Source organism: Sturnira hondurensis, unplaced genomic scaffold (genome assembly GCF_014824575.4).
Source record: "Sturnira hondurensis isolate 20B ecotype Veracruz unplaced genomic scaffold, ASM1482457v3 Scaffold0007401, whole genome shotgun sequence".
Taxonomy (NCBI): Eukaryota; Metazoa; Chordata; class Mammalia; order Chiroptera; family Phyllostomidae; genus Sturnira; species Sturnira hondurensis.
Genome location: NW_028080032.1, coordinates 6,359,280 through 6,385,002, shown reverse-complemented (window position 1 = coordinate 6,385,002; position 25,723 = coordinate 6,359,280). Strand labels below are relative to the sequence as shown.

Genomic DNA, 25,723 nt, shown 5'->3' with positions numbered 1-25,723 from the left:
GTAGTATAAAAAATTTTCAGTCCTGGCTCGTGTGGCTCAGTGGATTGAGCATCAACCTGTGAACCAAAAGGTCACCTGTTGGGTTCCCAGTCAGGGCACACGCCTGGGGTAGGGGCCAGGTCCCCAGTGCGGGGCGTGCAAGGGGCAACCAGTCAATGCCTCTGTCACACAGATGTTTCTCTCCCTCCCTTCTCTCTAAAAATAGATAAATAAAATCTTTTTTAAAATTTTACATTTCTCTATGAAGAAAAATAACACAAAATTTAAAGACAATATATTATACATAAGATAATGCTTAATATCTTTACTATTTTAAGAGATCTTACAAATCAATAAACAGAAAACAAAAATCCTTAATATAAAAATTAAGGGTAAAATTTACAAGCTTCTAATCTTCAATATCCCTGCCAAGTACAAATGACAATATAAATGTTTGTTCCTTGTTTTAAATCAGATAAAAGTACATTGAAATGAAGTATCTTTTTGGTTTTTAATGCCTTGGTTATTTTTAATACCTTGATTTGTAAGGCGGTAGAGAAACAGACACACTCCTACTGAAAAGTAAATTTGCTAATGAGAAGGCAATCTGGTTATATGTATCAAAAAGTTATAAAAATTCATATTCACTCCTAATATCCATCCTGAAGAAATGCTACTTCCAGGTATTCTACAGTAACAATTAGGACATATAGATTTTTAGCTATAAAATGATACATGTTGCCCTGGCCAGTGTGGCTCAGTTAGAGCATCGTCCCATATACAGAATGGTTGCTGGTTCAACTCCTGGGTCAGGGCACATACCCAGGTTGTAGATTTGAGCCCCAGTGGGGGCGCACATAAGAAGGCAACTAATCGATGTTTCTCTCTCGCATCCATGGTTTTTCTCTCTCTCTCTGTTTCTCTCCCTCTCTCTCTCAAAAGCAATGAAAAAAATGCACAGGTGAGGATTTTTAAAAAATGCATGTTAACATTATTAATAAGACCGAAAACTAGAAAAACATCTAAGGTCCAATACTAGAAAAGTTGAGTGGTAAAACTGCGTGGTTATGTTTTTGCAAAGGAACACCATGTAGCCATTCAAAAGATGGCACAGAAATAACTACTGACATGGAAAGACATTCATCCTGTGTTATAGAAGAAAACAGGTTTAAAAATAATATGTACAAAATTTATTAAGTGAAATAAGCCAGTCATAGTAAGACAAATATTACACAAAGTATCTAAAACAGCCTAACTCACAGAAGGAGAGAACAGAATGGCAGCTGCCAAGGGCGGGGATGGAGGAGGAAATGGGCGTTGCTAGCCAACAGGTACAAAGTTCACTGCGGACGATGAGTGAGTTGTAGGGGTCTGCTGTGCAACACTGCGCCTACAGTTAACTATACTACTGTACACTTAAAAATTTGTTCAGAGGATAGATCGCAGGTTAAATGTTATTACCATAATAATAATAAAAGATATCAATGTTTGAAATGAGGCAATGAAAGCAAAGGATTAAAGGTAATTTTTTGAAGATGTTATTTATTTTTTTAGATAGAAGGGAAGGAGGGGAGAAAGAAAGGGAGAGAAACATCAACGTGAGAGATAAACATGGATAGATTGCTTCTCATACACGTCCTGTCTGGAGGCCAAACTCACAACCCAGGCATGTGCCCTGACTGGGAATCAAACCAGCAACACTTCACGTTGCAGAAGGACACCCAACCAACTGAGCCACACCAGTCAGGGCCGAATTAAAGGTAATTTATACAATGAATAAAACAGTACATATAGAACTGGCCCCTTTGCATGTAAAAGTGAGCGTGTGCACGTGCATGGACACTAATGCCAAAATATTAACCAAAAATGGTGATCGGTGGGACAGCAAAGGACTTATTTTCTTCTTTTTACTCCTCTATGTTCTAAATTATTACTTAACAATGAAAGACATGCCCACTGTCTTCCTCAAGAGCCTGATGACACACACATCAGCACCCCAGTTCCTCCCCACCTTTCAGAAACCAAAACAGAGGGGTGGTCTGGTTCCCCTTAACTGCACAGCAAACACAGAGCAGCTCAGTTGTTTCTGTCTCGAGGTCAGGACACAGCTCTATAGTGTGGAATAAAGTCCTCCGGGCTAAAGTCATAAAATAACTTCCGTTACTGAAAAAGAGCAAAGAAGAGTCAAGGTCCTGTCATTAAATGCAGCAGGTTAAGAGGGGAACTGACAATAAAGGAAGTGTACCAACAACCAAGGCTGCCCTGCTGCCCTAAAGAAGTGGCCTTCAACTTGGCTTCCACGTTGAAACCACCTAAGAATTTTAAAAATACCACTGCTTGGGTCCCCACCCAGATTGCCCGACGGAATAGGTCTCTGTAGCCTGAGCATGTTTTAAAGCTCTCTGGCAGCCATAGTTAAAAATCACTACTTGAGAGCAAGCAGAAAATCACCGCAGTCTTTAAAAAAAAAAAAAAAAAAAAGTCAACCTCCAAATTAATGTAAGCCTGACAGATTGAAAAAACAGCAATTTGGGAAATTCTGCTATAAACAGAAAAGTAAATTATTCAGATCTTTAACAAACTTTTCATTTCCTGAACTAAACCACCAGCTCTCCAGTCGCCAATAATCAGACACAAACGCAGAATAACAGCTTTCAATTAGTACTTACTTCATCAGCTATCCAGCCAGTGATCATTTCTCTTGCACTTATTTTTTCTAACCATTTGTCCCCATCCAGAAATGTGTCAACTCCCTCCTGTGGCTGGGCATGGCTACCTGACTTGGAAGTATGACGGGCCTATTTAAAGAGGAATTCAGGGCTGAGCTGCTCTTGAAATTAAATGCCAAGACCTTCTGTATTTCTTGGAAGCCTAACCAACCCTAAGAAAACATGCCCTCCACCATCAGCACCTAGTATTTCCTAGTCCAGAGCACTCAACAGCTGAATGAATTAATCACTAAGAGTTGTCCCAAAGGGTAGAGTCCCCTGAGTACAATTCATCTTTATATTCCCAGCTCTCAGCACAGATAGTACATGCTAATGAGATACACATTTACCCCAAATAGATGGTATTAAGTGAAACTATAGAAAACATTATATAGAAAACATTAATGCAAACTGTGCAAGAAGAATAAGAAAGAAAAGACTAGAGACCATAAGAACCAGTCGTTCATGTGCCTAAGGTTCACTTGGGAAGTTTATTCAAAATGTAGGTGTCTTCTACACAAATACTTGTAGTCAGATATTCAAAGTTATCTTTATATAAGAGCCCATCACTCAAAACATCCAAAGGTTCATCAGTGAGTGAATGGATACACAAACCATGCTGGGTCCACACGAAAAATACCCAGCAATGAAAAAGAAGCAACTGCTGATGTACGTAACACGGAGGATGCACACAGGCGTTATGTTGAAAGAAGCTAGTCACAAGGCCTGGTTCCTTACGCCACAGAGGGAAGCAGGGCAGTGCTGACCTCCGCAGAGAATGGAGGGGGGGAGGCTCTCCAAAGCCTGAGAAAGAATCTCCAGAGTGACAGAAATGTGCTATCTCATAGTTGTGATTCTGATGGCTCCATTTGTATGTATACCCATTTACTGTACATAAGATATACTTCAGTAATACAAGTTCTGAAGGGAAAAAAATTTTAAATGTCTTCTCCCCCACAGTCTGATTCCATGGGCCTGCATTGGAACCCAGGAACCTACTTAGTTCTGATGCTGGTGGTCCTCAGGTTGCCCACACCTTTGGATGGGTACCCTGGGGCAGGACACAGCTCTTGTATTTTCTCCACTTGCATAAACCTAATGAAAAAGATGAGAGTATACGACTAAGAAGGAAGACTTTAGAATAAAGAAACTCAAAACCTCTACTTGCCAAGTGCCAGTTTGGTACTTACCAAGACACAAACAAGAACTTCCAGAGTGGCCAGGTTCAATGATAAAGCACATTTTTAAAGCCAATTTGTGGCTTACTGCATAAATCCCATCATTAGGGGATTATAGTTGAACTGCTGCTCTAGCAATTTAACTCTGCTGTTGAATTAAATGCTGTTCAATGCTAACATTTGACCTAAACACTTTCAACCCATGCCAAAAAAAAGACTACTGGAACAAATATCCCCAATTTGTATATGACGTACTTCCTTTAAATGTACGTACTTAAATGACTGCCTGATGTTGGGTTGGCCAAAAAGTTCGTTTAGTTTTTTCCATACAATGGCTCTAGTGGTGCTTAGTTGTCTTTAACTTCATTTGAAACAATTTTGTTAGATTGCACTGTGACAGCTGTCAGATGAGCACGCATTTTTTAAAAAACATCAAAATTGGTCAATTTTTATGCAACCATTTTAATATTGAAGATAGAAAATACGCAACATTTTTGGCATATTATGCTCTATTATTTCAAGAAAGGTAAAAATGCAACTGAAACACACAAAAAAGATTTGTGCAGTGTATGGAGGAAGTGCTGTGACTGATCGAATCTGTCGTAAGTGGTTTGCAAAGTTTCTTGGTACAACTGACATTTTGGCCAAATAATTCTTTGCTGTGGGGCTGTCTTATGCATTGGAAGATGTTCAGCGGGACCCATGGCCTCTACCCACTAGAAGCCAATAATTTAAAAGACAGCCGACATACTCAAAATACCCAAACCAATAAAATTATTGATGAAAAGGAAAAATGCGTCTTTTATTTTACAGAAAAAACCACCTGGACGTTTTGGCCAACCCAATACATTGGGTCACGCCTCAGGGAGTTTACACTTCTGACGCTGATCCTGGCTCATCTGTTGTTATTACACTTAAGCAGCAGTGAATGAACTTGTAAGGCATGGTTATTGTCCGGTCTTGGTGATGGTGGTTATGCTTACAGGGTGTAACCGGAAAAAAAAACAAAACAACAAAGCAATCTCCCTATGGCCTTTTCCAAACATTCCCAAGAACTTGTTTTTCAAACTGCAAGTCATTACCCACTAGTGAGCCATAAAATCGACTTTGTAGATCTCAACCAGAATTTTTAAAATGAAGAAATTTAACAAACAAAAAAACTTCAGAGCACAGCTAACAAGGGTAACCCAGTTTCAAGGTAAAAGGCTTTATACTACTATGGGTCAGTCAAATAAAGCCTAAAAGTCACTTTAACTAATGTTCTGCCCAATGACATAAAAGGCATATTCCAAGTACCCAATTTAAATCAGGTTATTTGCTGAGCTTAAACTAACAAACCCGTAAAAATAATTTGCCAAAGTGGCCCTGGCCAGTGTGGCTCAGTTGGTTGGAGTGCCATCCCATAGATCACCAAGTTACAGGTTCAATTCCTGGTCAGGGCACATACCCAACTTGTGGGTTCAATCCCAAAACCATTATTATTATTATTATTATTATTATTATTATTAGCCAAAGTAGTAAAAGGTAATCAACACTAATAACAAAATAAATATCCCCTCTCCACAACAATGGAATGAACACCCAGAATCATGGCCCCATGGTGGCTTTCTTTAAAATCTACCAAGCCCTGTCCTGCCCAGGTGGTTCAGTTGGTTGCAGTGTCGTCCCCACACATCAAAAGGGTATAGGTTCAATACCCAGTCAAGCCACCTACTGGAGGCAACCGATTTCTGTTTCTCTCTCACATCGATGTTTCTCTCTCTTTCTCCCTTCCTCTCTCTCTCTCAAATCAATAAAACATATCCTCCGGTAAGGATTAAAAAATAAAAATAAAATTTATAGAGCCTCAAACAAAACCACATCAATGACTGCAATCAAGAAAACCTCCTTTGTACCCCACAAGTTGCGTCAGCCTTCTGTCACTGTCTTGGTTTGTGGACTTACTCTCTTAAGAGGAAGAAAATTAAAAAATAAAAGCCAGATAAAACCTGGATTTCTGAAGGGATCCTAGGGTTGGGGGCAAGGTTCCATCTCGGAATCTACCCACTGAGAACCCTAGAACGGTCCTTTAGAGGCCACACCCCCAGGGCCCACATGACTTAAAAGTATGATGGGCTTGCGTAAGGAGGAACTAAGGTCTGAGCTGCTCCTGAAATGAAAACATGCCCTACATCATCAGCACCTAGTATTTCCTAGTCCAGAGCACTCAACAGCTGAATGAATTAATCACTAAGAGTTGTCCCAAAGGGTAGAGTCCCCCTGAGTACAATTCATCTTTATATTCCCAGCTCTTAGCACAGAATAAATACTTGATAAATGTTATCAATACACATTTTCCCAAGCAGATGGCAGTAAATGAAAACTACATAGAACCTGGCTGGTGTAGCTCAGTGGATTGAGCGCAGGCTGTGAACCAGAGTGTCGCAGGTTCGATTCCCAGTCAGGGCACATGCCTGGGTTGCAGGCCAAGTCCCCTCTTGGGGGCACACAAGAGGCAACCACACATTGATGTTTCTCTCCTTCCCTTCCTCTCTCTCTAAACATAAATAAAAATAAAAAATCTCAAAAAAAACCTACATAGGAAACATTAGTGCAAACAATACAAGAACAATCCATGGTTCATGTGCCTAAGACTCACTTGCCCCATCGCAGCAGCCCTGCTCTGAAGGTGGAAGAAAAAGACCCTTGGGCCGATAGTGCTGGATTACTTAAGAATCACCTAAAAAATGGAGTCAGGGACCTCAACCATAAGCTACAGAGAACGCAAAGTTGCTGAATAGACATGGCAAATATTCCTGGACCATCCATTGAGTAAGGTGGGTGGGGAGGGTGATTCCTAACTAAAAGAAAATATTTTATGGTGCATAAAATAAAATGTACAAGTGATAAACCAAATGTTAAAGAATACACCCTGCCTACAGAAGACCCCTTCAGTCTCTTCTAGACTTAGTCCTAAAGGCCCTCGGTACAGAATAAACTCTATTCCCAAACTAAACACTAAATTCTAAAAAAAGCACTTAAATCCAGCCCAAAAGGTTGTTTATGATGTTGTCTTACACACAGGCTAAGTAATGAAAAGCAATGGCCAATCTATGTAGATGAGAAGACTCACCGACTACTCGGGTAGGAGAAAGATAGTGAAGTGCACAGTAAAAGGTCAAAGCAGCTGACACTGCCCTGGGTGGTGTGGCTCAGTGGATTGAGCACCAGCCTGCAAACTGAAAGGTCGCTGGTTCCATTTCCAGTCAGGCACATGGCTGGGTTGTGGGCTAGGTCCCTAGTCGGGGGCATGCAAGAGGTAACCAATCAATGTACTACCTTGATCTCTCTCTCTCTCTCCCTCCCTCCCTCCTTCTGTCTTTAAAAATATTTTTTAAAAAGCAGCTGACATCTTGTTGGTTTAGAGGCTTTAAAATACAAAGTCATCAGTGATCTTTGTTTTTCTCATATGTTGTAGGTATGAGATGCTGAGGTTGATATCATCCAGCAATCTCTTCTCCAATTTTACTTAAATAAAATTACAACAATACTTTAACACTCATCATCCTCGCCATGACTTTCTTCCCCCAGGTACCATCCACTGGGACCACACTGACCTACAATTCCTGGGTTTTAGCTTAAGAAGCCTCCTCCTCCAAGAAGCATTCCTGGGTTAGCTACCATTCTTCCATGTTACTATGGCACATGGCTTCTTTGTCCAGCTCCCCAACCAGGCAGGGACAGAACTGGTAAGGAACAGTGTCCGTCGCAGAAAAGGCATTCAAATATTTGGAGAAAACCTAAACATTTTCCCATGGGCCCGTTAGTAATATAACACCTGAAATAAAACCTAACCCCTGTCCTCCAGATTTATTAAAGGAAATCCTGTGGCTGGGGCAGGAGAGGGAGAAACAGTGAAGCAAAAGGTATAGCCCGCAGGCCAAAATTAAAAAAATATAAATGTGTATTTGAGAAAACTCAAGTAGAATCAAGCTGGGTTTTACTGAATGTACTTCTACTCCGCGTGACTTAACATATCACTTTTTGTGCAAATGATTTTTTTCCTTTAAACACTATTTTTAATGTATTGATCAGTCACTACAGAGGCCACTGAAAAGCTACTTTTATATAGAATTTTAATAACATAAAAACGTGCAGAATTGACTATCACATTCAAGATACAAACATGATTTCATGTAACTCTTATCAAAAGTACAGGAAGGGTGGTTATCAAAGGGTAATTTTCTGAACTGTGGAGACAGAAAGGCTGATTTACCCCTGGACAAAAGCCAAGGACAAGTGGCAAACACAGCAATCATCTTCAGAGCACAAAAGCTGCTCCTATTCCCTCCTGGATCAGCAGGACAAGGCTCTAAAGATGAGTAGCCAGATAAGGCATGAGAGGTCATGTCTAAAGGTCATGCTGGAGGAAGACAAGGGAAGTAGGTCCCCACTTACTGTCAGGGAGTAGAAAGAAAGATTTCTCCTCTTCCACATCTCCAATGATCCTTGATATTTGATGACCCCCCTCTTTCCAGTATAAGGACTGCCCTGGGTGCTAAGGTAACTTCCCAGGGGTGGCTCCTCCCTGCTAACCGTGTGCTCCCCTCTGTTTTGCCCCAGCTCCATCCTCCAATCAGCACAGCTGATGGCTCCCTGGTCACCTATAGCTACTGTTGCCACCGCTGCCCATGTGCTAGGACAATCATTTCAAATAGTTGTTCACACCTTGCCTCAAGTTCATTGTACTATCACCTCTCTCCCTGAACTATTCTTCCCATCACACCATTCCTCTTTGGCATGTTCTCACCCTTTCCTCTGCCCCAAGTGCCAATGCCAAATTTCCTTCTGTCACCTAATCAGAGAGGCCTAGCTCCATCTTTCCCTTATTTCCTAACTACCTAATACATCTGCCCAGTTTTGCTGGACTTTGACACATTTGCTTACTTCTTCAATCACCTGCCATCTTCCTACTGTCTGGAAGAAATTCCCATTTGCAGATCTGTTCTGCAACACCCTTTTTCTCCCCACCCCAACCCCACTGCCCCCTAGTCCAGTCTACCAAGAGTTTCACCTCCTCCTGGAAGACTCTCCCAAGATAAGGAAAAGAAGTGCTGAAATTTCACCTACCCAGCAGGATTATCTGATGGCTGAGAGTGGGTTTGCCTAAACTGCACGACAATTACCTGCGTCTGTGACACTGTAATTATTCTCCTGATTAACACCAAATACACAGTGATCAAAGTAATCTTGTGCCTGACCTTAAATAAACTTCCCACACCTATATGTTATACATACTCTTTTCTACAAAGAAGCACAGTCCCCAATTTTTATGCATGTGTGTGTGTGCTCATTCAATATAGAATCGGCAATCACTTGAGTCCTACACCACAGATGTATTGCTTTTTTTGCTGTCTGAACCTGAAATTTTTACAGCCCCCAAAACTTAAAAAGATTAAAAATAGATGTATTCAACTATAAGAGACTCCAGGCTCTCCATCAAGTTTGTTTAATCTATGTTCCTTTTTACTTTTCCTCTAACCCTTAAAATTCTTCATAGAACAAAATGTAAATAAGCACACAAAACATCAGAAGTCCCAGGACTGGACCTCACTCAGGGAACAAGAAGGTAAATGAGCACCTGAACACCACTGATTTTGACATTTTTAATTAGATCAGGTGTTTATCATCGCTCCTTCTCCCATATTTAATAAGGGGCACAGCTTTCAAAGAGGTACATAAATGTTAATGTTCAACTATTACTACTTAAATAATGTCTGACAGCACCAAGAAAGACCTCGGAGACTTTCTGCCAGCCCAGCTGGGCAAACCTGAGCCACAGCTTCCTTACCCACCTCACAGACACACACACACACACATAGGCCGTATATTTGCAAAAAAAACCAGACACATGATCCCAGAGAGAAGCACACACTGTCACAGATACACACCCAGAAACACACATAAAAAGACCAATTCCCCGAAGCAGAGCTTATATACCAAGAAATGGTCTTACCTCCAGAGTGAAATCATACCCTATCCACAAAAATATTCTTTAATCAGCACCCTACCCACTAATGTTGTGCCGGCATCTCCGCAAGGCTGGGATCTTTCTAATGTTCCGCATGAGACACTTCAGGTGCTGAAGGAATTTCAGCTTTTATAACCAACACGCTCGCCAAAATTGTATAACCACACCACCTGGTCAGCAATGCTATCTATTTGTGTTACACAACAGCCACCGCCTGGTAACAAGTGGTTACTGCATGCTTTTTACATGGCTACTTACCGTGCCTCTTGTCTCCACGGGGCAGGCTGCATATTCTATTGTGGAAACCAAACAGCAGCTAGGATTACATTTCTCAAACCCACACAAATAAGGGAAATTAAAACCTATCTTTCCAAATCCTTCTGTTCAGACAAACAAGTCCACCCACATTGGTTTCAGCTTCAGTGTAAAGAGGGATTAATTTTACTCCCTGGTAATTTTTCATTTCCCCATTTGGGGGCCCAAAGACAAAGTGTTTACAAAGCTCAAAGACTTCCAGAGATTAAAAATAGATCTCAAGGTACGAGATCTATTAAATGACAGAAAAAGCCAACAGATCACTGTGATCCCAACTGGACACCGCATCTGGTATGCGGGTACTAGCAACAGAGGCCCTAATGAAAAGTGAAAGTGCCCATGAAGACACATAAAAAGGCAAACTCACACTGACAACTTCCTATCAGTAAGAGGGAAGAAGCCACACCCACAATCAGACTTTGGTCCTTTCTAGTCCTGATTCCAGGCCCGAGCTTGCCAGAAACCTGGGAGAGGACAGTCTGCCCCTCGAGATGTGCTGTGAGGACTCCTGCCTCCAACTCCCCAACACCAGGCTGCACTTCCAAATCCAGACAGGGACCATAAGGCTCAATGGGGAACAGACAGGCACTGTCAGCAGCAATGCATATCGTAGAAGACGAAGTCTCTGGGATAAAGTCAGAAGAGGAACCAGGACAACTCTGTGAGGAAAGGAGCTCAAAGTATTATTTATTCATGAATAAACTTAAGGAAATCAGCAGTGAGCGTAACAGGAAAATGTGACTTGACGGGAGGACAAGCTGGAGAGAAGGCTGAAAGCCAAGTGCATCAACTGTGCAGGGGCAGGAGATTCAGCACCACAAGTGCCCAGAACACAGGTCACGCGTAACACACCCAACCCATCAGGTCAACATGCCCAGGCAGACCAGAACATCCCTTGCTCCTAAGTGAGCCAAGAGGGAAAACCCAGCATGTAGCCTATGAAAAAAATACTCTGAGTTTCTGTATTCTGAACAGAACTGTACCGAAGATGTTCTGCCAAGTCACTAACCTCAGAAAGGTTCTACTGCAGAAACCAAAAGGTGATTTCAATTCAGAACAAAGGAGAAAAGAAAAAACAAAATAAAACAAGTTGTGTTTTCTTTTTCTAAAAAGGAGGAAACAAGATCAGACAATTAGATAAAATGGGACCAAGAGACAAGAAACTGGGGTGGGGAAGAATTAACTTAAAAGCAACAAAGAGAAGTGAAACTAGAGAAAACAGCAGAGAACCGAAAGGTGGAAGAAAAGCCTCAGAAACCCCAGTACTGCCAGAAAGGCAGCACCAGTTCGGAGATGAGAACCCTGGAGGGAAAAAAACAAACAGCAAAGCCAAGACATGAATAATCAGTGTTTCTTAACTAGACTTCACAGAAAAACAACAAAGAAGCCAGTTGTGTTGTATGATTCCACTTATATTACAAAATGTCCAGAAGAGGTAAATGTATAGCGACAGAAAGCAGGTTAGTGGTGGCCTGGGGCTGGAGTACAAATGGGGGACCAGAATGGAGAGTAACTTTTAATGGTTTTGTGATTTCTTTATGGGATGAAAAAAATGTTCTAAAATTTGATTGTGGTGATGTTTGCACAAAGGGTGATTTACTAGAAGCTGCTGAACTATAGACCTTAAATGGGAGAACTTTATGGTATGTGAATTATATCTCAATAAAACTTTGTTATAAAGAATAAATGGAACAGACTTAAAGATACAAAAGTGTAGAATTAAAAAAAACTATTCTGAGATTAAGAAAAACTTGAGAACAGAGATTATAGAGGCACACCAGATTCAAACAAAATCAGAGAGAATAAAACCTATAAATTGGACATATCCTGGCAAAATAATTTAACTACAGGATGAAAAAGTCATAAAAATATTCAAGGAGGAGATAATGTCTGGTTTACTTAAACAGCAGTAATAATTAAGACGAGCCCCAGGATTTTCCAAGGCAGAATTAAATGCCAGAAGTCAACAGAAAATAGCTGATCTATAGAACTGAAGAAAGGGTTTTCCCAAAGAACTTTATACCCAGACAAGTTGGCCTTCAAGTGGGAAAGCAAACAACTGCAATGTCAGATACGCACGGGCTGAGAAAGAAAGGGGGGAAGGAGGGCTGAGGCCTTATTCTAACCACGGAAGAGGCAAGATTCAGAAAGGCCGCTAATACACAAGGCTGAAAATAATGCAGGCCAACCAAAACCATCAATATTGGACAAAATTAAATAAGGAACCTAAACCCAGCTACAAAACCAAGCGCGTGTGTCAAATTATTCTGTAAGCATATGCTATGTACTATAAAATTGGTAATTCATAATAATAAAGCAGGACAGGAAAGAGGACATTAATAAAGACTGAAGATAGGGAGTAAGATGATAAAGCCTCTCTCCCAAACAGACAGGAATGGAAAAATACCATTAGATCTTAGTACTGACAACTGGAGAAACAGGTTTTTTATTTTTATTTGTTTTACTTAAAACAAAAAAGTTAATAAAGTTTTTTACTTAAAACCAACATTAGAATTTAAAACATACTACAGAAAACAAATTAAACTTGTAAATTAGTTCATTAAAAATATTCTTAGATGTATCAAAAACATAAATGCCCGAAGACAGACTTTTCACAAAGTGAAGTCAAGGTAAAGCATCACGCCCTGGTCAGGTGGCTCCGCTGGTTAGACAGTTGTCCCGATACTCCAAGGATGCAGGTCCAACTACCCTGTCAGGGCTCATATAAAGAGCAGCAACCAAGGAATGCAGAAATAAGGGGAATAACAAATTGATGTTTCTCTCTGTCTCCCCTCTCCCTTTTTCTCTAAAATCATTACAATAAAAGATAAAGCAATATTAATGCTGCTTTACTGTTATTTTTTGAGTGTCAGACAAAATGAATCCCTGCCAGAAAGTATGATGGGAAAAAGATAGTCATTTTATACTACTAAAAGTACAAATTCAACAAAAATATGTCAATTTTTATGTTCTGAACATTATATTTCATTCAAATAAGGGCCACAATGGCTAGCAGTATAAAAGAAATGACCAAGAGTTCACAAATATACCTGTCTCCAAGGACATGAGGAGCAAGAGGGCTATGCACACAGACTTGATCTCCACATTAATTTTATTTTACATCCATTAGAGAATCTGCCCAATTCATGAACATGGCTAACATAATAGGTAACTTTGCACCCCACAGGAAACAAAGCTGTTTGCAATGGCGAAAGAGCATTTGTGGAAAGTGACCATCATGCCAAATGAAAATTTCAGCCCCGAAAAAAAGGAACATTTATATTTCTCATTGCCTGACTTTCTTGCCAAGAAGAAAAAAAATCATTATCAACCACCACAGCCTAACAATTTCACAATTTTAAGCCCTTCTCCCAAATAACTGTTGGGTCAAAGGTGGAACTAAAACTACAAAAATACCATTACAATCAAACAAGAAAGAATATGCAACAAGATACCCTAAAGAAAGTAAAAAGAAAATTTTTTAGATTGATTTGAGACAGAGAGAAAAACACTGACTTGTTGTTCCACTTATTTATGCATTCATTGGTTGCATCTGGTATGTGCTGTGACCAGGGATCACACCTGCAACCTTGGTGTATCAGGATGATGCTCTTAGCCAACTAAGCTACAAGGCCAGGGCAAAAGTAAAAAGAAATTAAAGAGAGAGAAATTATCTAGGAAATAAGCAACAGAACTGACAAATTTAATAAATGCATCCAAGGGTGCTCCTAAAGCTCCCAAGGCCACAGGGCTTATAGACTTTCCATTCAAACTACACAGGGCCCAGGTGGCTCCCAGGCAAACATCTCCAAGCCTTAAGGAACAGTTACTTGCTATGCTATTCAGACAGTTCGAAAGCACTGAAAAAGGGCAAAAAGTTTGTCAATCATTTCAGAAATCTAGCATGATCCTGCTTCCAAATTTAACAAAGCACAAGAGAAGGAATAAAGCTGGTGTGTATCACAACTCACATCAACAGTGTGGGATCAACAGACATGGCCTTCTCTGTCCCAGGACTGAGTGGCCGACTGGCCACTGGCCAGAAGGAATAGGTATTGTTTTGGGAATGAAGTCTAACTCCCTCCTTACCTCCTTCTTGTTCTGTGACTGCTTCTGGACCCTTGTACACACTGAGGTAACATAGTTTAGAGTCACGTGCAGGCCGTGTGCCTCCTTTCTCTGGGACACCTAATAACGAGCCTCAGCCTGGAGGAGGCACGGTCTCTCTCACAACTACCCGCCACGGTCGGTGGGCTCCCCTGTAAGGCAAGCAATAAACTGGATGTCCACACCAGGTGGGTTTTTTGGAGTATCATGAACACTTAAGTAGCTCCCTGGTTTGGGGTTTCTGTGCTACAAGAAGGAAAAATGTAAAATCAATGAAAACCAGAAAAGCATATGATAAAAACTCGACATCAGTTTTTTAAATAAAAGCCTTAGTACATTCCAACACAGAAGAAAAATGTCCTCAGAAAGAATTCCTATCTCATGCCAATAGCTAAGGAGATGCTTATATATTGGAAAACCTGGAGGGAGCCCATTTGAGCCACAAACAGGAGAGAACCTAAGAGCCTTCATTACAGAAGACCACTCTGAAAGTTCTAACTAACACAATAAGCAAAAGATTTTTAAAGTTTGAATAATGGAAAGGGGAAGACAAAAGAATTATTCACAGGTAATGGTTCTGTCTACTTAAAAAATGAGTTTTTCTTAACTGTACTTGAACAGAGTTAAATTAAAAAAATTTTTAATGAGTTTTTCTTTAAAAAAAAAGCACTAGAATAAAATATCAATTTTGATTAATGTAATCTCTGATCTATGTTTACCCTTTAAGGACAAAATATAAACTATGTTTTTTCTTAATGTTTTTAAAAAGATTTATTTATTCATTTTTGGAGAAGGCGAAAAATATGAATGTATGATTGCCTCTCACGTAGCCCATACTGGGGACCTGGCCCGCAACCCAGAAATGTGCCCTGACTGGGAATCAAACTGGTGACCCTTTGGTTCACAGCCTGCACTCAATCCACTTAGCTACATGAGCCAGGGCTAAACTGTTTTTTTTTTAAAGGAAAACATCTTCCACATTCGGTGATAATCTATTTCTGTCTTTCCAAATAAATAAACAAGGAGATTTAGGATTATTGGATGAACAAAAACTACTCTGTGATAAACCAACCTAGGGGGGAATAAAATTCTATAAGCACTAAAAAAAATAGAATTAGAATACATTTTCATTCATATCCAACTTATATCTGACTATGCATTATTTTGATTCACATGGCAACTTCCCTATTTCATTAATATAAGTACCAGAGACCACTAGGTGTCTCCAAGGGTCTTCTCTCATTCAATTAAGAATTAACATAATAGCCCTCACTGGTGTGCTGTGTCAGTGGCTTGGACATCCTCCTACAAACCAAAAGGTCACTGGTTTCAATCGCAGGTCAGGGCACATGCCTAGGTAGCAAGCAAGGTAGCCAATAGGGGCCTTGTAAGAGGCAGCCCACTGATATTTCTCTCATACATTGATGTTTATCTCACTTTCTCCCCCGCCTTTCACCTCTCTTCAAAAATAAATAAAATCCTTAAAAAAAAGAAATAACATAATAAAAACCCTTGATTTTAATTTGATACATGACCAATTAACTTTGGGTAACATTTCCCAGCCTCCCTTGCAGCTAGATATGGCCATGTAACTAAGTTTTGGCAAGTGGAATGTGACTAAAAATAAGTATTACCTCTCCTTTTCCTCTTCCCACTGCAATGTTGAAACAATAATTTGTATTTTTTAAATTTATTTAATTATTTTAAGTACAGTATTCTGTCTATTACTCCCATCCCATCCCACTCCTATGTTCCCCCCCTCCCTTTTCCACCCTTCTCAGTTGTTGTCCATGTATCCTTTATATATGTTCCTCTAAATCCCTCCCCTATTTCCCCTGAAATCCTCTCCCTTCTGGTCACTGTCAGCCTGTTCTCTATTTCAGTGTCTTTGGTTATATTTTGCTCACTTGTTTGTTTTGTTGTTTAGCTTCCTGTTAAAGGTGAGATCATATGGTATTTGTCCTTCAACACCTGGCTTATTTCACTCAGCATAATGCTTTCCAGTTTCATCCATGCTGTTGCAAAAGGTAGGAGTTCCTTCTTTCTTTCTGCTGCATAGAATTCCATTGTGTATATGTACCATAGTTTTTGATCCATTCATTTACTGACGGGCACCTAGTTTGCTTCCAACTCTTGGCTATTGTAAATTGTGCTGCTATGAACATTGGGGTGGATATGTTCTTTGGGACTGGTGTTTTAGGGTTCTTAGGATACAATCCTAGCAGTGGAATTACTGGGTCAAAGGGCAGGTTCAATTTTAGTTTTCTGAGAAAATTCCATACTGTTTTCCATAATGGTTGTGCCAGTCTACAATCCTACCAACAGTGGACCAGAGTCCCCTTTTCCCCACACCCTCTCCAACATTTGTTGTTTATTGCTTGAAACAATAATTTTTTTAAAAAGGAGAGAGAAAGTCTGGTAAGGCAACACTTTTGGAATAACCCCAGTTACTAAATTTTCCAAAAAAATGGATCAGTTTCTAACCTAGCTGAATGTTATTTTCCATGAAATGAAAGGATCATAATAAAGGGTAAACATCTGGGTAAGATGAATAAATTCACTGTTCACCTTGACTATCAAAGACTCATTAACCTGGCTTCTCTGGCAGACACTTAAAACGATGGCCACTCATTCATAATCTCAAAGCACAATGCAGAATGTGTGCTGACAGCACTGGCCAGAATTCAGCAATCAAAGTACAAACAAGCTTATCCAACTCTGAAAGTAAATCCACCGGGAACAGCATCCTTCAAACTTAAGATACATATTACAGGGTGTTCTGGTCAGCACCATGCAAAAGAATACAAGGGACAGTAGAAAAACGGCACTGCACTGGGAATCCAGAAGCACTATAGACAATGCATGGTGATGTAAGTGCAGGAAAGTCATTACCCAGTGGGCCTTGCACTGTAAGGTGTCTTGCACTGTAAAATAATGGTGTTGGACTACATCTGTAGTTTTTGCACTTCTGTTTTTAGTAATGAAACAAGTATCCTCAAGTTAAATCTTTTTTTCCAAGATTTTATTTATTAATTTTTAGGGAGAGGGTGAGGGAGGGAGAAAGAGGGTAAGAGTATCACCAACGTGTGGTTGCCTCTGGCACATCCCCTACCAAGGGGGTTGGGTGGGGGGAGGGTGTGTAGAGAAGACCTGGCCCACAATCCAGGCATATGCCCTAACTGGGAATCGAACCAACACCCTTTGGTTCACAGGCCTGCACTAAATCCTCTGAGCTACATCAGCCGAGGCTAAATTAAATATTACTGAAAGCCTGGAGGGGGTAATAATTATGCAATAGGTAGATGATGATGTTAAAATGCGGACTAAATACACTTTTGCTATAAATTTTTAATACATATTTTCCAGAAATAAACAAAATATCTAACCAGTAAATCAAAGATTCTGCCCTGGCTGGTGTGGCTCAGTGCATTGAGCACTGGCCTGCAGACCAAAAGGTTGCCAGTTTGATTCCCAGTCATGGCACATGCCTGGATTGCAGGCTGGGTCCCAAGCTGGGACCTGTGAAAGACAACCAACTGATGTTTCTCTCGTGCTCTCTCTCTCCCTCCTTCCCCCAATTTCTAAAAATAAATAAATAGATAGATAGATTCCACAGCTTAGTGAACTTTGATGATAGCAAGAAGAATACATTTACCAAATTTTCTAGCAGCAGCCTGCAAATACTACGCTGCAATGTACCACTTCATCTATGATTATTTGGATACCCTAACACAATGCTCTGATTTTTTAATTGAAGGCAATTAAAAGGATCATTCAAGACCAAGGCAGATAAAAATCAATTACTTTATATCATTTAAAAATACAATCAATTTTTAATTTTTTTCCACTATAAAAATGTATGACATACCTATTAGAATGACTAAAAAAAAGACTGCTAAGACAAGACCAAGTGTAACAAAGACACAGCCACTGGAACCACCACACACTCCTGATGGGTATGTAAAACGGCAGGAGCACTTTGTGTTAAAACACACATTTACCCTAAGACCCAGCGATATTACTCCAGGATATCTACCCAGAGAAATGAAAACTATGTTTAAACAAAAATCTGTACATAAATATTTATAGTGGCTTTATTTACAATAGCCAAAACCTGGAAACAACACTTTTAACAACCTTTAATGAATAAACAAACTATGACATAGCCCTTTTAACACAAGGCATCATTCCACACCCATCAGATAAGGCCAGAATAAAAGCATTCAATAATACCAAGTGTTGGCAAGGCCGTAGGTAAACAGAAATTTTCACACTCAGTTTTCAGAAATGTAAATAGGCTCAAAATACTTAGGAAAACAATTTGGCAACACCCAGCAGGTTGAAGACGTGTCCATTTCTAACAGTAGGCAACTAACACATCAATAGAATGTATAAACAAGTTCTAGTATGTTTAAACAGTGAAATAAAAAAGCAATCAAAACAATAAGCTCTAGCCACTTGGGTCAACATGGCTTGAAAATACATTCCTGAATGAGCAAGTAGGTTGTAGGACACACATCACGTGAGATCTTTAAGGTTTTAATTCATGCAGGCAATATCGTATGTGAGTTTCTGGGTATATAAACATGAAATAATATAAAAGTAAAAATACAGACTAAAAAAGTTACCTCTAAGTGAGAGAGGGAGGGAAATGAGATCCGCAAAGAGGGTATCTAAAATGTCTTATTTTTTTTAAAAAAGCCTACAGCAAAGGTAATACGTTTAAATTTATTAGACCTGGTTATCTGGCATATGAGTGTTCATTCTCTCATTTCCTAATAATGGAATTTTCACAATTAAATACAAACTTGAAGACAATCTCTACAAGGATACATAAAACACACACATAAAAACTGGTAAAAGCGGCTGCCTCCAGAGAGGGGACTCGGATGAGGCAGAGGGAGGGGACTTAATTCTCCACATCTGTCCTCACGTACCTTTCGGATCTTGTTCCTTGTACATCCATTATCAACTTTAACCACCCCCCGCAAACAATCTACCTGCAGTATTTTACTTTAATACTTAAGGCCACGATGGAGATTCCAGCCCTTACTGTGCCAAGAATGAGCAGTGTGACTTCTTGGGAGGTAATTTAACCTGCCCTTCTCCAAGGGTACCAATTCTTTTCCTTTTTTTGGTTACATTTATTTTATTTTTTTTAATTTATTTATTTGATTGTTGTTGGGTTGTACCAATTCTAACACAGAAACTTACCTCCATAGACCAGAGGTGAGAAGTTCTAACTATGCCACAGGGAGAAACGGGCAGTTACCCATCCTATAACCCTGGTAGGAAAACATTTAGTCTGTCACAACCCTTCCCCATGACCATCTGTAGTGACTGTGTCATATCCTCTGTGGAATCAAGGGAGCAATCCTATTTCTCAATACTTGATGAGGTAAGCAGACAGGAAGTTGAGGGAGCAGTTATTTGCCGACTTACTTTCTTAATGATCTAAGAAGTGGAAATCATGGTGGAGAGGAAGGAGGTTGAGGATGAAACTGGGAAAAGGATTAGTAAAAAGAATGACATAAAGAGAGAAAAAAGTAGTTCAGGGTCCGGCTGAGCCCAGAATTTATAAATGTGTAGTAGAAAAAGTCACCTTAATGTCTGGTTTCTCTCCAGCAGAGTGCAACTGAAGGGGAAAAAAACAGAAAAATTAAATAGGGCTGTGCCACTGAGGAAGGCTGGCAATGTTACAGGGCCAGAGTGAAGAAACCAAGATGTTGATTAAGATGACAATCACATGACTCCCTCTAAAATCCACAGCGATTAAACAGGGTAAGGGAGGCAAGGGGAAGCCAGAAAACAGCAGTGCCTAAGGAATAAGGGCCCCTGGAGAGGAAACCAGAACAAAGAAGGACAGAATGTGTGCAGAGAGGAGACCCTCCCAAGCTCAAGATCCCCACACAGTCACCTGGAAGAAGACAAGACCCAAGACCGCTGATGTGAACTGGAAGTAAAACTCCCTGGAAAAGATAGTGTGAAGGGTTGGAGGGGTTGGAGGGTTTGGAGGGTTTGGAGGCTGAAAGAACCAGCGACTTAGAGATGATGTATATTGCTGTAATCTTTAAACCCTCAATCAAGGCCTAAGAACAATACAGAAATAAATACGCAGATGAGACAAACAAAGAGACTAGAAGGCACTCAAAACCAGTGCTGAAGAAACACATCTTGTTGACAGAGTCAGTGTGCTCCCCTAAACAGCAGCAGCCCCAGCGGGGCAGCGCTCTCCTGTAACTAGATACTTAAGTCCCTTATTTCTGAGGACTTGCTGCTGACACCTGAGTAACTATGGAAACCAACCAAAAGATGTGGTCACAAGGTAGACATTCTTAATGTTCTCCAAACCAACTATGTTCAAGGATTCTTAATTTACCTGTATTTCCTCACATCCTTTTATTCTCAACTCTCTCCAAGGCCGTTTTTATCTTATAATAGCTGTACTTCTTCACATTTTCCTAGGCCATCCATTCTTTCTTTTTCAAAATAAATGAGAAATATTCATTGGACCCTAAACTGAACATGTTTACAACTATAAGCTACAAAATACATTTGTGATTACTGGGTAAAAAATTACTTTAAAAATAAAATTATGCATATATGTATACACACACACACGCATACACATATATATAAATTGTTAAGAATTTTTTTCTGCCATGGCTGGTGTAGCTCCATGGATTGAACATTGACCTATGAACTCAAAGGTCACTGGTTCAATTCCCAGTCAAGGCACATGCCTGGGTTGCCATCCAGGTCCCAGTTGAGGGTGTACAAGAGGCAACCAGTCAATGTGTCTCTTGCGCATGGATGTTTCTCCTTCTCTTGCTCCTTCTCTCCCCTCTCTCTAACAATAAATAAAGTTTTTTTTAAAGAAATTATTTTCTTAAGCCAGGGAATAAATGAAGTAACATCTAGGAAGACTGCCTACCCATCCATTTACTTGTTGAACTGGATCAGAAACATTTCCAGGCAATGGGAAACCTCTCAGTTTGGCAGGAAAAAAATGAAAAAGGGGAAGCGGATCGAAGCATCATCCGACTGCAAGTACATATTACTAGCAGTTCGTGAATGGAAGTGGCTTACATTATGACACACCCCCAAATCCAACAGCTTATGAACATATTACTCAACAGCAGACAAAGCCATGTGGGCCTCGAGCTGTGCCACCAGCCCCGCGTGACTCCTTAGCCCTTGAAATGAGATCAGTTCCACTGACATGTGCCATATAAAATACACACCAGACTTCAAAGAGTTACTACTGGGGGGAAAAGTTAAATATCTCATTAATGATTTTATATTGATTACTTGAAGTGATGATGTTTTTTATATATTAGGTTATAAAATATATTACTAAAAATTATTTTAACTCCTTTTTACCTTATTTAATATAGCCACTAGAAAATTACATTATGTGGCCCTGGCTAGTGTAGCTCAGTGGATTGAGCACGGGCCTGCGAACCACACGATCGCGATTCCCAGTCAGGGCACATGCCTGGGTTGCAGGCCAGTTCCCAGCCCCTGGAAGGGGACACACAAGAGGCAACCATACATTGATATTTCTCTCTCTCTCTCTCTCCTTCCCTTCCACTCTAAGATAAATAAATAAAATCTTTAAAAAATTTAAAAAAAAAAGAAAGCTGTACTTGAACAAGAATTTTAAAAAAAAAAGAAAGAAAATTACATTATGTGACTCCCACCACAATTGTATTGGACAGCACTGGTCCAGTAATAGTGGCTACCAGGAAAAGAGAAAAGCAAATGCTATGTCAGCATATACAACCATGGTAATCACGATCAGGCTCCATCCAAAGAACATGTTCTGATACTCTGCCTTCAGAAACACACATTTGACACAGGCAAGGCCGTATGTCTCAGCCCAACATCCAAACACACCCTACATTACTATCCTACACAAGCAGCTGTGCAGCCCACACTCTGATGGAGAGGAGCCGGTGCCATAAATTTCTCACATCTCAACACTGGGAGGAGGAGGGAGGGAGCCAGATGTGAGAAAGGACAGAGTAGAAGTCCATGTGCTAACGACAAGTGCAAACTGGAAGATCAAAAGGGGAGTTGGAGCTCTTCCCTGGAAGGTTAAAACCAGCGCTTAGAAATCTAAATAAAACACAGGGTCCATCCAAGGGTAAACACTGCTCAAATGCAAGAGAGGGCCTTTATAACCACCAAACTGCAAGTTCTGGTAATATAGGCAAACCTGAAACAAAGTAAACCCTGTATATAAAAAGAATTATCATAGAAGGAACAGGACAGAGTAACTGACAAGATTTTCCTATACCAAACAGAAAGTAAGACTCAGACAATTTATAAACATCTGATCTTAACCCAACATATCCGCCTGTAAAGGCTGGAGCTGTTCTAATATGCTTGGAACCACCTTCACAGTAACCGTTACACAACCCTTCCTTTTTATATAAGCTCTGTAGTCATCAGTATTTACATAGTGTTTTGAAACTACCCAAGAAATACTGAACTCTTTTGTGGTTACTGATGGAACTATAAACAACACAGCATTTTTTTGACACATTTAGTAACGAGAAACTGAGACACTGAGGTCTGCACACAGTCTAAAAAAACAAAAATATCAGAATTACCAGAGAGCCTTTTGGAAATCAGCTGCTAATAAAATAGAAATCTTCTCTCCCTCCTTAAAAGTTTTTGATCCAGTTTATTTTTGAGTCCCTGCACATGTGTGGATCAACTTCTAAAATGAGCCCGGACCAGAACCAGGCATCCTGGTCTGCAGGGTCCAGACACTGGGCAGAGCGGGCATTCTTAGCCATGAGCATCCAGGCAGTTAACTATCATCTTATATGCTCTTGATAACAAACATAAAACTAGCAAGCCTTCACTTTTCTGTTTAGTAAAAGCTTAACATGCTGGGACTCTTACTGACAGTGTCAGAGAAAACAGAATAAACCAATCATTCGGCCAGTCTCCCATACTGCTACAAAAAGCCGGAACACTGAGGTGCAAACGCCATATGTATGAAGCAATCTACCATCTAAGTGGACAGACTGGGATGACTAGGGAACTACAGAAACACAATTATCAAACTGTGCATGAGAGCTTGGAGAGAAAGGAACTCAACTGGGCTTGAAATGTTCAGAAATGAACTTTGGGGAAGTGAAACCTAAGGTCAGGCTGAAAGGATGCAGAATCCCGAGTGAAAGGCTAAGATGGAGTCCAGAGGTAGGCATAAATATGGTGAGTATGCAGGACATGGAAACCGCGGGAGGTGGAGGCAGAAAAACCCCTTGCAGGGTTCAAAGGACTCTCAAAAGTCCAAATGCAACCCAATGTTAGGAAAGCTGAGTTCTAGGAAGGTGGTAAGAGCAGAAAGAGCCCACAGATGGATAAACTGAAGATCGAGAGACTACTGTGTTGATCCAAGTACAACAATCTGGGCAACTGGCACGATGGAAATGAAAAAGAGCAAAAGGGACGGGCAGAGGAAGTGATAGCAAAGAAACAATCAAATCGAAGACCTGGTGTCAAAGATGACCTCTAGGAAAAGAACAAGAGTGTCCTCTTCAGAAATAAATAAGGAAATGGGCTTGTGAGACGGGTAGTGACCAAGGTCTGGACATGCTGGATTTGAACTGGTCGTGGCATGTCCATATGACAAGTGACCACCACAGACCGCCAGAGATATGGCAGAGAAGTTCTGCGAAACAACAGAGCAGAGAAAAAGGTGTAAATTGAAACATAAGGGTGATAATGAAACCAAGAGCTGGGAGACTACTTACCTTGCAGGTACCCCCACATAAAACTGTTTTCCCTTCACTTCTCTCATCATTAATAAATATTACTTTAAAAATGTAACACAATTTGATGATTAGCTTTTTAAAAAAAGGCTATACACAGAATACAAAAAAATTAAAAGAAATATGCAAAAATGTTCACAGCAGTGTCATTACGGGGTGAGATTGAGGCTATTTTCTTCTTCCTACTTTTTTGGAATTTCCCAGGTTCTATTTATTTTTTTAAATAGCAAGCACAGACTTTGTCCTAACCAGTGTGGCTAGTTGGTTGGGTGTCATGCCACAAAGCTAAAGGTCACAAGTTCAATTCCTGGTCAGGGTACAAGCCTGAGTTGCAGGTTCAGTCCCAAAAGCAGTTTGTACAAGAGGCAACCAATCAATGCTTCTCTTCCTCTCTCCCTCTCTTCCACTGTCTCTAAATATAAATAAAATCTTTAAAATAAATAAATAGCAAGCAGATTTCATTGGAAAATGAAAAGTATTTTTAAAAAGAATGATCTCCTCTAAGAATTTGTGAAAGCTCTTATAGCTGTACACCTAAACAGTAAATCTTACTATAAATTAAATAAAAATACCATTAACAATGTTTTACACCCAGTATACTGCATAAATTTAGTTTTGACAAGACAAAGAAAATGTTTATCAGTAAGCGTGCAAGTTACTGTAGTTTCTCTGCAAGTTTGCCAATATCTATTAAAACATAAAAACTGAAACACCTTATGCACTGTACCCAACAATTTTACTGCCAGGAATTCACGGTGGACAAAATATGTACAAGAAATTTCATTGTAGTATTATTTCAAATAGGAAAAAAAATTTAAATAACCAAAATGCCCAATCAAGCTTTGGGTGCAGGAGAGGATAGAAGGAAAGAATTTTTTCAAAGCAACACTCCTTGGTAATTGATACGTGCTTAGTCTCACTACTTAAACTGCAGAATGCTTGAGAAAGAGTGAAGGAATGTGTCTTAAGTGTCTTCATACCCAGGTTCATACCTGTGACCCTGGCTGGAAGCACCAAAAGCAGTAGGTACACAAATGTTTGCTGATAAAAATCAGACAAAAGCATACAAAATGAAAATATTTATCTTTTACGTTGTAAACAGTGTGAGTGGCAAGACTGAGCCTGTTTATTTTCTAGTTTAATCTTTGTGGAATGTGGCCTAAAAAAGTCTATTACCTTATCATTAGCATTAACCTAACAATTATCCCCAGAATTGCATTTAGACCATTGCTGACGCAAAGGGTGAGGTCAAACACAAAGGAGTTCTAACACTACAAGGCTACAAGCTGTCGGCACAGCTCTGTTACGAAACGTAGTACAAGCGAGATTGTATTTCAGACGCACCTAAGTGCCAGGACGAGGACCTGTCCATATGCTTTCTGTTACATGCCGCTGAGCTCCATTTCCTTGTGCTGTCGAGGTCCAAACTCAAAAACACTCGGGGAGTCCTGGATAGCAGAGTCAAGACCCAGCTACAGAAAAACAAATGATAAATAGAGAATAATAGTAAATCCAGCAGGAGGCGTGTTGCATGAATGGTGTCCAACACTCACTCCTAGAACTCTCCGTGTTACTTCTTCACTTCTAATGAACACCTCCAAGGCCCAGCCCATCCCTGGGCAGGATCCCAGACTG

General features: G+C 40.1%; 1 protein-coding gene across 3 annotated transcripts in view; it reads right to left on the bottom strand.

The window, feature by feature from the left end:
* The window catches only part of SLC23A2 (solute carrier family 23 member 2), a 118,942-nt gene that overhangs the window by 72,382 nt on the left and 20,837 nt on the right, over positions 1 to 25,723 (bottom strand). The window contains exon 2 of one of the 3 annotated variants that reach the window (XM_037051698.1): positions 25,433 to 25,560. The exons of 1 other annotated variant lie outside the window; for it this stretch is intronic. The gene's annotated coding sequence lies outside the window, so the exon portion shown is untranslated. Of the gene's footprint in view, positions 1 to 9,860; positions 10,331 to 25,432; positions 25,561 to 25,723 lie in introns of those variants that run through there. One more of the 3 variants, XM_037051699.1, reaches the window with a different exon arrangement.